General features: G+C 36.7%; 1 protein-coding gene across 5 annotated transcripts in view; it reads right to left on the bottom strand.

Annotated features, from left to right (window-relative positions):
* The window catches only part of GDPD4 (glycerophosphodiester phosphodiesterase domain containing 4), a 173,262-nt gene that overhangs the window by 51,046 nt on the left and 109,330 nt on the right, over window positions 1-12,886 (bottom strand). The gene's annotated exons all lie outside the window — the stretch shown is intronic.

The raw sequence follows: 12,886 nt of genomic DNA, 5'->3' as shown, positions 1-12,886 counted from the left end.
TAATCTGGAAGTATTCTTGGTCTTTCCAAATTTTTCTTGTGGTTGATTTCAAGTTTCATAGCATTGTGTTCTGAAAATATGCCTGGTATGATATCAATCTTTTTGTACTTCTTGAGGGCTAATTTATGACCTAGTATGTGATCTATTCTGTAGAATGTTCCATGTGCACTCGAAAAGAATGTGTATTCTACTGCTTTAAGATGGAATGTTATGAATATATCTGTTAAGCCCATTTGGTCCCATGTGTCATTCAAAACCATAATTTCCTTGTTGATTTTTTGCTTAGATGATTTGTCCATTACTGTAAATGGGGTGTTAAAGTCCCCTACTATTATGGCATTATTATCAATGAATTTCTTTATGTTTATGCTTAATTGATGTATACATTTGGGTTCTTTCAAGTTGGGGGAATAAATATTTACAATTGTTAGCTCTTCTTGATGGACAGACCCCTTAATTATGACATAATTCCCTTCTTCATCACTTGTTACACTTCATCTTTGTCTTAAAATCTAGTTTGTCTAAGTATAGCTACTCTGGCTTTCTTTTTTTTTTTTAGGTTTATTTTTATTTATTTTGAGAGAGAGAGAGAGCAAGCAGGAGAGGGGTACAGAGGGAGACAGAATCCCAAGCAGGCTCCATGCTATCAGCACAGAGCCTGATGCGGGGCTCAAATTCATAAAACATGAGACCCTGACCTGAGCTCAAACCAAGTTTCAGCCACTTAACCAACTGAGCCACCCAGGTGCCCCATCTTTTGACATCCATTAACATGATAGTTCTCCATCCCCTCACTTTCAATCTGCAGGTCTCTTTAGGTCTAAAATGAGTCTCTTGTAGGCAGCATATCGATGAGTCTTGTTTTTTTTTTTTTTTTTAATCTATTCTGAAACCCTATGTCTTTTAATTGGAGCATTTAGGCCATTTACAATTAGAGTGATTATGGAAAGATATTGTGTTGCCTGTAGAGTTGGTGTTTCTGATAATGTTCTCTAGTCCTTTCTAGTCTTTGTTACTTTTGGTCTTCTTTGTTTTATTTTTATTTTTCTCCAGAGTCCCTCTTACGATATCTTGCAGGGCTGATTTAGTGGTCACAAACTCTTGTTAGTTTTTGTTATCTGGGAAATTCTTTATCTCTCTTTCTATTTTGAATGACAGCCTTGATGGATAAAGAATTTCTGGCTGCATATTTTTCCCATTCAGCATATTGAATATATCTTGCCACTCATTTTTGGCCTGCCAACTTTCTGTGGACAGATATGCTGCAACCTGATCTATCTTCCCTTGTAAGTTAAGGACTTTTTTCCCTTGTTGCTTTCAGGATTCTTTCCTTGTCTGTGTATTTTGTGAATTTGACTATGGTGACTTGGTGATGGTCAGCTTTTGTTGAATCTAATGGGAGTTCTCTGTGCTTTTTGAATTTTGATGTCTGTGTCTTTCCCCAGATTAAGAAAGTTTTCAGCTATAATTTGGTCACATAAATGGTCCCTCTTTCTTTCTCTTCATCTTCTGGGTCTCCTATACTTGAATTTCATTCCTTTTTAATAAGTCACATGGCACTCTATGTGGAAGACCCAAAATACTCCACCAAAAAACTACTAGAGCTGATATATGAATTCAGCAAAGTCATAGGATATAAAATCAATGTACAGAAATCAGTTGCATTTCTATATACCAATAATGAAGCAACAGAAAGAGAAATCAAGGAATCTATCCCATTTACAATTGCACAAAAAAAAAAAAACATAACTAGGAATAAACCTAACCAAAGAGGTAAATGATCTGTATGCTGAAAACTATAGAAAGTTTATGAAAGAAATTGAAGAAGACACAAAGAAGTGGAAAAACATTCCATGCTCATGGATTAGAAGAAAAATATTGTTAAAATGCCAATGCTTCCCAAAGCAATCTACACATTCAATGCAATCCCTATCAAAATGCCACCAGCATTCTTCACAGAGCTAGAACAAACAATTATAAAATTTGTATGGAACCAGAAAACATCCAGGATAGGCAAAGTAATGTTGAAAAAGAAAATCAAAGCTAGAGGCATCACAATTCCGGAATTCAAGCTGTATTACGAAGCTGTAATCATCAAGACAGTATAGGTACTAGTCCAAAAACGAACACATAGATCAATGGAATAGAATAGAGAACCTAGAAATGGACCCACAAATGTATGGCCAACTAATCTTTGACAAAGCAGGAAGGAATATCTAGTGGAAAAAAGACAGTCTCTTCAGCAAACGTTGTTGGGAAAACTGGCCAAGAATATGCAGAAGAATGAACCTGGACCACTTTCTTACACCATACACAGAAATAAACTCAAAATGGATGAAAGACCTAAATGTAAGACAGGAAGCCATCAAAATCCTCAAGGAGAAAGCAGGCAAAAACCTCTTTGACCTGGGCCTCAGCAACTTCTTACTCAGCACATCTCCAGAGGCAAGGGAAATAAAAGCAAAAATTAACTACTGGAATCTCATCAAGATAAAAAGCTTCTGCACAGCCAAGGAAACAATCAACAAATAAAAGGCAACTGACAGAATGGGAGAAAGTAGTTGCAAATGATGTATCAGATAAAGGGTTAGAAGCCAAAATATGTAAAGAACTTACCAAACTCAACACCAAAAAAACAAATAATCCAGCGAAGAAATGGGCAAAAGACATGAAAAGACCCATTTCCAAAGAAGAGATACAGATGGCAAACAGACACATGAAAAGATGCTCAATATCACTCATCATCAGAGAAACACAAATCAATGAGATATGTAAAACCACAATGAGATACCACCTCACTCCTGTCAGAATGGCTAAAAATAACAACTCTAGATTTTTATCCAAAGGATACAGAAATGCTTATTCAAAGGGGCACAGGCATCCTGATACTTAGAGCAGCACTATCAACAATAGGCAAAGTATGGAAAGAGCCCATATGTCCATCAACTGATGAATAAATAAAGAAGATATGGTATGTATACACACACACACACACATGCACACACACACACATACACATTGGACAATGGAATACTACTTGGCAATCAAAAGAATGAAATCTTGCCATTTGCAACAACATGGATGGAACAAGAATATATTATGCTAAAGGAAATAAGTCAGTCAGAGAAAGATAAATAAATATCATATTATTTCACTCACATGAGGAATTTAAGAAACAAAACAGATGAACGTGGGGGAAGGGAAGGAAAAATAAGATAAAAACAGAGAGGGAGGCAAACCATAAGAGACTCTTAAATACAGAGAACAAACTGAGAGTTGCTGGAGAGGTATTGGGCAGGGGGATGGGCTAAATGGGTGATAGGCATTAAAGAGGACACTTGTTGGGATGAACACGGGGTGTTATATGTAAGTGATGTATCACTAAATTTTATTCCTGAAACCATCATTACAATGTCCTTGGATTTAAATAAAATTTTACAAATATAATAATAATTTGAAAAAACATAAAGAGGAACTAATACCAACCCATTAAGAAGGCTACATCAAAAAACCAGAAAACACTGATATGGAGGATGTGGAGAAATTGGAACCCTTGTATAATGCTGGCATAGCTGTTCTGGAAACCAGTATGACCGTTCTTCAAAATATGAAAAATGGAATTATTTTTGAAATTTATTTATTTAAACTCAAGTTAGTAAAATGGCAAAAAGTAACAATAAAAAAGGAGAGATAAAATGTTTCTCAGATACACTAAAGTTACAGGAGTTCATCACAACTAAATCAGCTTTATAAGCAGCTTTGTAAGAAAGAGTTAAGGAGAATTCTTTAAGTAAAAAGAAAAGGCTATAATTAGAAAATTATGAAAGGAAAAAAATCCACAGTTAAGAGCAACCATAAATTAATCACTTATAAAGCCAGTAAAGAGGTTAAATCACAAAAACGGTAAAACTAATCATATCTATAAAAATTAGTCAAAGGATACACAAAATAAAAAGATGTAAAATATGACATTATATGCATAAAATGTGGAGGGGAAGTAAAAATTAGTGCTTTTAGAATGTGCTCAAACTTAAGTGACCATAAACTTAATGTAGACTGCTACGCACTGAAGATGTTATATCTAAATTCAATGGTAACCGCAAATTAAAAACCTGTAATATATACACAAAAATTAGAGAAAGGAATCCAAGCATACCACCAAAGAAAGCCATCAATGCACAGGGAAGAGAGCAAGAGCTCAAACTTAAGTGACCATAAACTTAATGTAGACTGCTAGGCACTGAAGATGTTATATATAAATTCAATGGTAACCACAAATTAAAAACCTGTAATATATACACAAAAATTAGAGAAAGGAATCCAAGCATACCACCAAAGAAAGCCATCAATGCACAGGGAAGAGAGCAAGGGAAGAAAACAAGAACAGAGAAAACTACAAAGCAACCATGAAACAAATGTAAAATGGTAATAAGTACATATATATCAACAATTACTTTAAACGTAAGTAGACTAAGTGCTCCAATCAAAATACAAAAAGTGACAGAATGGCTAGAAAAAATAAGACCAATCTTATGCTGCCTACAAGAGACTCAGTTCAGACCTGAAGACACATATAGACTGAAAGTGAAAGGATGGAAAAACTTATTCCATGCAAATGGAAGCAGGGAAAAAAAAAGGCCAGGGTAGCAATATTTATATCAGACAAAATGGACTTTAAAACACAGACTACAACAAGAGACACAGAAGGGCACTACATGATGATAATTAATCCAACAAGAGGACATAAAAACTCTAAGTATCTATACACACAACACCTTAGCACCTATTCAAATATTAGCAGTAATAAAGGGAGAAGATGACAGTAACACAATTATAGTAGGAGACTTTAACACTACTCTTAAAATCAATGGATAGATCACTCAGACAGAAAATCAACAAAGGAACACTGGCTTTGAAAGATACATTAGACCTAACAGATATATACAGAATATTCCATCCACAAATAGCAGAATATTTTTTTAATTGCAACAGGGAACATTCTCCGGAACAGACCATGTTAGTCCACAAAACAAGTATCAATAACTTTAGCAAGACTGGAATCACATCAAGCATCTTTTCCAAATACAAAAGCATGAAACTTGAAATCAATTATAAGAAAACAAACTGGAAAAACCACAAATACATGGAGGCTAAACAACATGCTACTAAACAACCAATGGATCAACAAAGAAATCAAAGAGGAAATAAAATATACATAAACACTGCAGCACCTGGGTGGCTCAGTTGGTTAAGCATCTGACTCTTGATCTCAGCTCAGGTCATGAACTCACGGGTTCGTGAGTTTGAGCCCGGCATCAGGCTCCACACTGGGAAACTACTTGGAATTCTTTCTCCTTCCCTCACTCTCTGCCCCTCACCTGCTTCCATTCTCTCTCTCTCTCTCTCTCTCTCTCTCTCTCTCTCTCTCTCTCTCTCACACACACACACACACACAAAACATACATACATATATATATGTGTGTGTATATATATACATATACATACTGGATGGCTCAGTTGGGTGAAGCGTCTGACTTCGGCTCAGGCTGTGATCTTGTAGTTTGTGAGTTTGAGTCCCAGGTTGGTCTCTGTGCTGACAGCTAAGAGCCTGGAGCCTGCTTCAGATTCTGTGACTCCCTCTCTCTCTACCACTCCCCCACTCACACTCTGTGTCTCTCAAAAAGTAAACGTTTAAAAAAATTTATAAAAAAAATAAAGTGAACCACTTTCTTACTAAACCCTACACAAAAATAAACAAAATGAAATAAAGGCCTAAATGTGAGACCTGAAACCATAAAACTCTTAGAATAAATCATAGGCATTAGGCCTTAGAAACAGGAAAAAAACAAGCCTTAGAAGAGGAAAAAAAGCAAAAATTAACTATTGGGATTACATCAAAATGAAAAGCTTTTGCACAGCAAAGGAAACCATCAACAAAATGATAAGGCAACCTACTGAATGGAAGAAGATATTTGCAAATGATATATCCAATAAGGGATTAATATCAAAACCTGCAAATATCTTATAAACTTAACACCCAAAAGCAATCTGATTTTTAAAATTGACAAAGAATCTGAATAGACATTTTTCCAAAGAAGACATACAAAAAGATGCTCAATCTCATTCATCATTAGAGAAAGGCAAATCAAAATCACAATGAGATATCACCTTACACCTGTCAGAATGGCTGGTAATAAAAAGGGAAGAAATAATAAGGGCTGGTGAAGAAACCCCTGTGCACTGTTGGTGGGAATGTAAATTAGTACAGCCACTGTAGAAAAGAGGATGGGTGTTCCTCAAAAAATTAAAAATATAAATACAATAAGACCCAGTAATTCCACAACTAGATATTTACCCAAGAAGAACAAAAATGATCTCAAAAAGATATATGCACCCCTACGTTTATTGGAGATTTACAAAAACCAAGATATGGAAGCAGCTCAAGTGTCCATCAAAAGATGAATGGATAAAGATGTGGTATATTTATACACAATGAAATATTACTCAGCCATAAAATAGAATGAGATCTTGCCATCTGTGATAACATCGATGGACCTAGAAAGTATTATGCTAAATGAAATAAGTCAGACACAAAAGGACAAATACCATATGATTTCAATTATATGTGGAGTCTTAAAAACAAAGTAAATGAATAACCAAACAAATAAGCAAATGCAATAACAGACCCATAAATATAGAGAACAAACTAATGGTTGCCAGGGGGGAATAACAGCCATAGGGATAAAAGATACAGCATAGGGAATATAGCCAATGGTACTGTAAGAGCCTTATATGGTGACAGATGGTAGCTACACTTGTGGTAGGCAGAGCATAAAGTGTAGAGTTGTGGCATCACTATGTTGGACACCTGAAACCAATGTAATGTTGTGTGTCAATTATAATGCAATAAAAAAAGAAATGTTTAAAAAAAGTAAATTATGAGAGCAGATGTATACTATTTATTCTATGCTTTAAGATTTGAAAAACTGAAGTATGCTTTTATTAGAGTATTACGCACCACAATATAATTACTATTTTAAACTCCAAATCTAATTCCACCTTTATATTATGTTCGTAAGAAGGCTTATGCTCCTGTTGTCATATCTAAAACTCAAACATAAAGTTTCTATAAATAAAAAAAATAAAGAAGAGCAAATTAAACTAAGGTAAGTAGAAGAAGAAAAAAACAAAGTACAGAAATCAATGAAATGGGAAAGTAAATGTGCTAACAAAGCCATAATTGGGTGTTTTGAAATGGTTAATAAAATTCATTAACTCCCAGCAAGACTGACCAAGGAAAAGAGGGAAAATAAGAATTTCTACTAGCAAAATGTAATCTGATTTTTAAAATGTGATTATGTGTGATAAAGGATTAGTACCTAAAATCTATAAAAAACTTACCAACTCAACACCCAAAAAACAAGTAATCCAGTGAAGAAATGGGCAGAAGACATGAATAGACATTTTTCCAGAGAAGACATTCAGATGGCTAACAGACACATGAGAAGATGCTCAATGTCACTCATCATCAGAGAAACACAAATCAAAACCACAATGAGATACCACCTCACATGTGTCAGAATGGCTAAAATTAACAACTCAGGAAACAACAGATGATGTTGAGGATGCAGAGAAAGGGGAACCCTTTTGAACTGGTGGTGGGAATGCAAACTGGTGCAGCCACTCTGGAAAACAGTATGGAGGTTTCCCAAAAAGTCAAAAATAGAACAACTCTATGATTCAGTAACTCCACTACTAGGTATTTACCCAAAGGATACAAAAATACAGCTTCAAAGGGGTAAATGCACCCTGATGTTTACAGCAGTATTATCAACAACAGCCAAACTATGGAAGGAGCCCAAGTGCCCAACAACAGATGAATGGATAAAGATGTCGTATATACATATACATATGTATAGGTACACACACACACACACACACACACACACACACACACACACGTACAATGGAATGTTACTCAACTATCAAAAAGAATGAAATCTTGCTATCTGCAATAATGTGGATGGAGCTAGAATATTATGCTGAGTGAAGTCAGTCAGAGAAAGACAAAGACCATATGATTTTAAACTCATATGTGGAATTTAAGAAACAAAACAGACAAGCATAGAGGAAGGAGGAAAAAAAGAGAAGGAAGCAAACCATAAGAGAGTCTTAACTATAGAGAACAAATGGAGGGTTGTTGGAGGAGGTAGAGGGAGGGATGGGCTAAATAGGTGATAGGTATTAAGAAGGGCATGTGGCGTGATAAGCACTGGGTGTTGTATGTAAGTGATGAATCACTAAATTCTACCCCTGAAACCAATATTACCCTACATTAACTAACTAGAATTTAAATAAAAACTTGAAGCCCCCAAAAAAAAGAAAAAGAAAAAAAATGTATTGAATTAGAGATGAATGCACTAAATGCCACTGAACTGTTCATTTTAAAATAGTTAATTTTATGTTATGCAGGTTTCACCTCAATAAATTAGTACTTACATTTAAAATTTTAAAACACTATAAAATTTCCACATCAGAAATAAAGCAGAGGGCATTTCTATATTCATATAATTTTTATTAAAATAATACATTTAAAGCATTCTTAGTCTAAGTGGCAAGGTCACAATGTCTTGTGACAGTGGTCAGAGTACGAAGTGAGCATAATCACAGAGAATGTATTAGAAATGTGACTGTAATTACAAATATCCTTGTCATAAACACTACACAAATAAGTGAAGGTACAACTACTTAATTTCTTAAAATGCAGTGGTCCTTGAGGAGAATTACTTGGAATAATGTACAACTCATGAATTTATCACAATCACCTTTGCAGTACAGCTACATGGAAAAACCCTTATTGTCTTTACTATAATATATGGTTTCCTTACAGAAAAGGATAGTGCCTTCTGACTTTTCCCATAAAACTAGCATGGTGCACTGGTACATATTATTACTCAGGAAATATTTGTTGAGCTAAATTAAACTGCTTCACTTTGTAACAAGACTCAGGGTATGATTACTCTCAAATCTGATGCCATTTGAAATTATGCCCACATAACTATAGCCAAGGAATAACTTTAAAGCCCTAGGGTGAAAGAACTCTGGAGTCTGTGAGACCTATATTTAAATCTCAGTTTGGTCCCCTACTGATCAAGTACATTAATTTTGGTGAATTACGTAGCCTGCCTGAACTTTGCCTCTTTGGGGGCAAGTTTCCTCATTTGCAAAATGGGGATGATGATAATTTCCAGGGCATGGCAGGTAAGGATGGTGATGGTAAAAGAAGCAGCTAACACTTAATTGTGTTCTTACATTTGCCTAGCATTTTGCATGTGCATAATAAGAAGAATAATTTCCTCTAATCATTAAACCAGTCCATCAGGGTATTATTATTTTTTTCTTTAAGTTATTGCTATTCGGAGCTGTCAGCACAGAGCTTGATGCAGGGCTCCAACTCATGAACTGCAAAATCATGACCTGAGCCAAAGTTGGACACAACCAACTGAGCCACCCAAGCAGCCCAGTTATTGCCATTCTTATTTACAAATGAGAAAATGGATGATTAGAAATCTGTCCAAAGTCATATGTGTGTGTAGCTGGTGGGTAGGCCAGGATTTGAAAAAGAGCCTATGGTCTAACAACCACAGAACTTGACACAAAATAAAGGCTCAATAAATGGAAGCTATTATAATTATTTTTTTAACTAGTACATCAATCTAAATTATGATTAGGAGGGGCACCTGGGTGGCTCAGTTGGTTAGCTGATTTCAGCTCAGGTCATGATCTCATGGTTGTGAGATTGAGCCCCATGGTGGACTCGGTCCTGGGCATGGAGCCTGCTTAAGATTCTCTCTCTTGGGAGAAGCCAAGATGGTGGAACAGCATGGAAGGGTTTTTTTGCATCCCATGTCCATGAAATACTGCCAGATCAACACTCAACCATCCTGTACACCTAGAAAACTGATTTGAGGATTAACACAACAATCTGCACAACCTGAACCACAGAACTCAGCAGGTACACAGAGTGGAGAGGTGAACTTGGGGAGAGAGAAGCTGGGGAGGGCAGGGAGCTGTTTTTGCTTGCAGAGAGAAAATGGAGGTGGGGAGGGGGTAGGATATGGAAAAGCACCCCCCCCCCGCCAAAGGCAGCTGGAGAGAAGGTGGAAAAGTGGAAACAGCCACAAGAACTGAACTAAAAAGGGAAAAAGGAGAAAGGAGAGGGTTTAAATTCCACTAAGACTCTATAAACAGGGGGAGCACAGAGTCTGAAACTCCGTGGCTTGATACCTGGTAGTGCTCTGGTGGGAAGGGCAAATCCCCAGGAGCAGAGTGAAGTCCGGTTGGTTCTTGGGCCACATGGGAAGAGGCAGTTCTCCTGCAGGGAGAACATTTGGTAGAGGCTGTGCGGACCCCCCACCAGCAAAGGTACCAGCAGACCTTGGAGAACAACCACACTCACTGGTGCTGGAACAAAGTCGCTAAGGGTGAACCCTGGTGCCAGATGTGTGTTATGTTTTTCCATAATTCCTAAAATACTGTTGCTACACGACCGTGTGAATTTTTTCTGGGGCAGGCTGGCACCAAGCCACAGTCTCTGGGCATTGGCAGCAGCATGGTCCTGTGAACATTCCTGGGTGCAGGCGGCACCCAGCCAATGCCCAGTGAGACCCTCTCCCAGAAAGTCTGAGTGGGACAAAGCCGCAGTCCCTCAGAAGTGAGGGGTTGGGAAACAGCTGCATCTAAGATAAAACTCAGGAGGGAGGTGCTGCCTGGCAACCTGATGGCTTGGTCATGGACAGTATAAAAGTGGGGAGTGGAGAGAAGCCAGAGACAGGTGCACGATTGCTGATCTGGGAGAAAAGAGTTTCGATACTAGAGACTGGGTAGCTGGGTGAAGCCATTTTCACCCCTCCCACACATGCGCATACACACCTATCAAGCACCACAACAACCCACCCCAGTAAGCTAAGCAGTACCATCTAGTGGAGAATGGAGCCATTACACTACTGAGCCCCGCCCAACTGGGCCAACATAGCTCTTCAGGAACACAAGTCTCTCCACCTGCTTAGTTTACGGACTATAAATTGATTCACAGTCTGACTTCTAGAGAAAATGATGTAATTTCAATCATATTTCGGGTCTGTTTGCTGGTCCATCTATTCAATTTTCTTTTTTCTCTCTTTTTCATTTCTTTTCTTTTTCTTGAATACAGAAAGAGAAAAAATTATTTTTACTTTCAATTTTTATTAAAAATATTTTTATTTTTTTCTACTATATTTTTTACTTTTTTGTAAATTTCTCAAATTCTATTTTACTTCCATCATTTCATTTTATTCTACTTCACTCAATTCATTTTTTCAAATTTTCAATCATTTTTCTTTTTTTTCTTCCCCTCTTCCTCTAATCTATCAAGCTCCTTTGAACAACCAGACTAAAACACACCTAGGATCTGACATCATTTATATGATTTGTGTGTGTGTGTGTGTGTGTGTGTGTGTGTGTGTGTGTGTGTGTGTTTGCTGTTTTTAATTTTTTAATTTTAATTTTTTTTTACCTTATGAATTCCTTTTCTCCTCTGAAAATGATGAAATGAAGGAATTTACCCCAAAAGAAACAGCAGGAAGAAACGACAGCCAGGGACTTAACACAGATATAAGCAAGATGTCTGAACCGGAATTTAGAACTATTGTAATAAGAATACCAGCTGGGGTCTGAAAATAGACTAGAATCCCTCTCTGCAGAGACAAAAGAAGTAAAAGCCAGTCAGGATGAAATTTTAAAAAATGCTATAACTGAGCTGCAATCTCAAATGGATGCCACAGTGGCAAGGATGGATGAGGCAGAGCAGCGAATCAGTGATACAGAGGACAAACTTGTGGAGAATAATGAAGCAAGAAAAAGGGAGGAAAATAAGGCAAAAGAGCATGATTTAAGAATTAGAGAAATCAGTGACTCATTAAAAAGGAACATCAGAATCAAAGGGGTCCCAGAAGATGAAGAGAAAGAAAAAGGGGTAGAAGTGTTATGTGAGCAAATCATAGCAGAAAACTTTCCTGACCTGGGTAAAGACAAAGACAACAAAATCCAGGAAGCACAGAGGACTCCCATTAGATTCAACAAAAACCAACCATCAATAAGGCATATCATAGTCAAAATCACAAAATACTCAGGCAAAGAAAGAATCATGAAAGCAGCAAGGAAAAAAAAAGTCCTTATCCTAGAAGGGAAGACAGATCAGGTTTGCAGCAGACCTATCCACAGAAACTTGGCAGGCCAGAAAGGAGTGGCAGGATATATTCAATGTGCTGGATCAGAAAAATATGCAGTCAAGAATTCTTTATCCAGCAAGACTATCATTCAAAATAGGAGAGATTAAAAATTTCCCAAACAAAAATTAAAGGAGTTTGTGACCACTAAACCAGCCCTGCAAGAAATTTTAAGGGGGACTATCTGAGGGAAAAAAAGATGAAAAAAAAAGAGAGAGAGAGAGAGAGACCAAAAGCAACAAAGACTAGAAAGGACCAGAGACCACCACCAGAAACTTCAACTCTACAAGAAACATAATGGCAATACATATCTTTCAGTACTCACTCTAAATGTCAATGGACTCAATCCTCCAAACAAAAGACATAGGGTAGCAGAATGGATAAGAAAACAAGATCCATCTATATGCTGTTTATAAGAGACCCACTTTAGACCTACAGACACCTTCATATTGAAAGTAAGGGGATGGAGAACCATTTATCATGCTAATGGTCAACAAAAGAAAGCTGGAGTAGCCATACTTATATCAGACAATGTAGACTTTATTTATTTATTTATTTACTTATTTATTTATTTATTTTTAACGTTTATTTACTTTTGAGACAGAGAGAGACAGAGCATG

The sequence above is a fragment of the Leopardus geoffroyi genome, chromosome D1 (assembly GCF_018350155.1).
Source record: "Leopardus geoffroyi isolate Oge1 chromosome D1, O.geoffroyi_Oge1_pat1.0, whole genome shotgun sequence".
Classification (NCBI taxonomy): domain Eukaryota; kingdom Metazoa; phylum Chordata; class Mammalia; order Carnivora; family Felidae; genus Leopardus; species Leopardus geoffroyi.
Note: the sequence above shows the minus strand (reverse complement) of the source record. Positions and strands in the feature narration are given on the sequence as shown.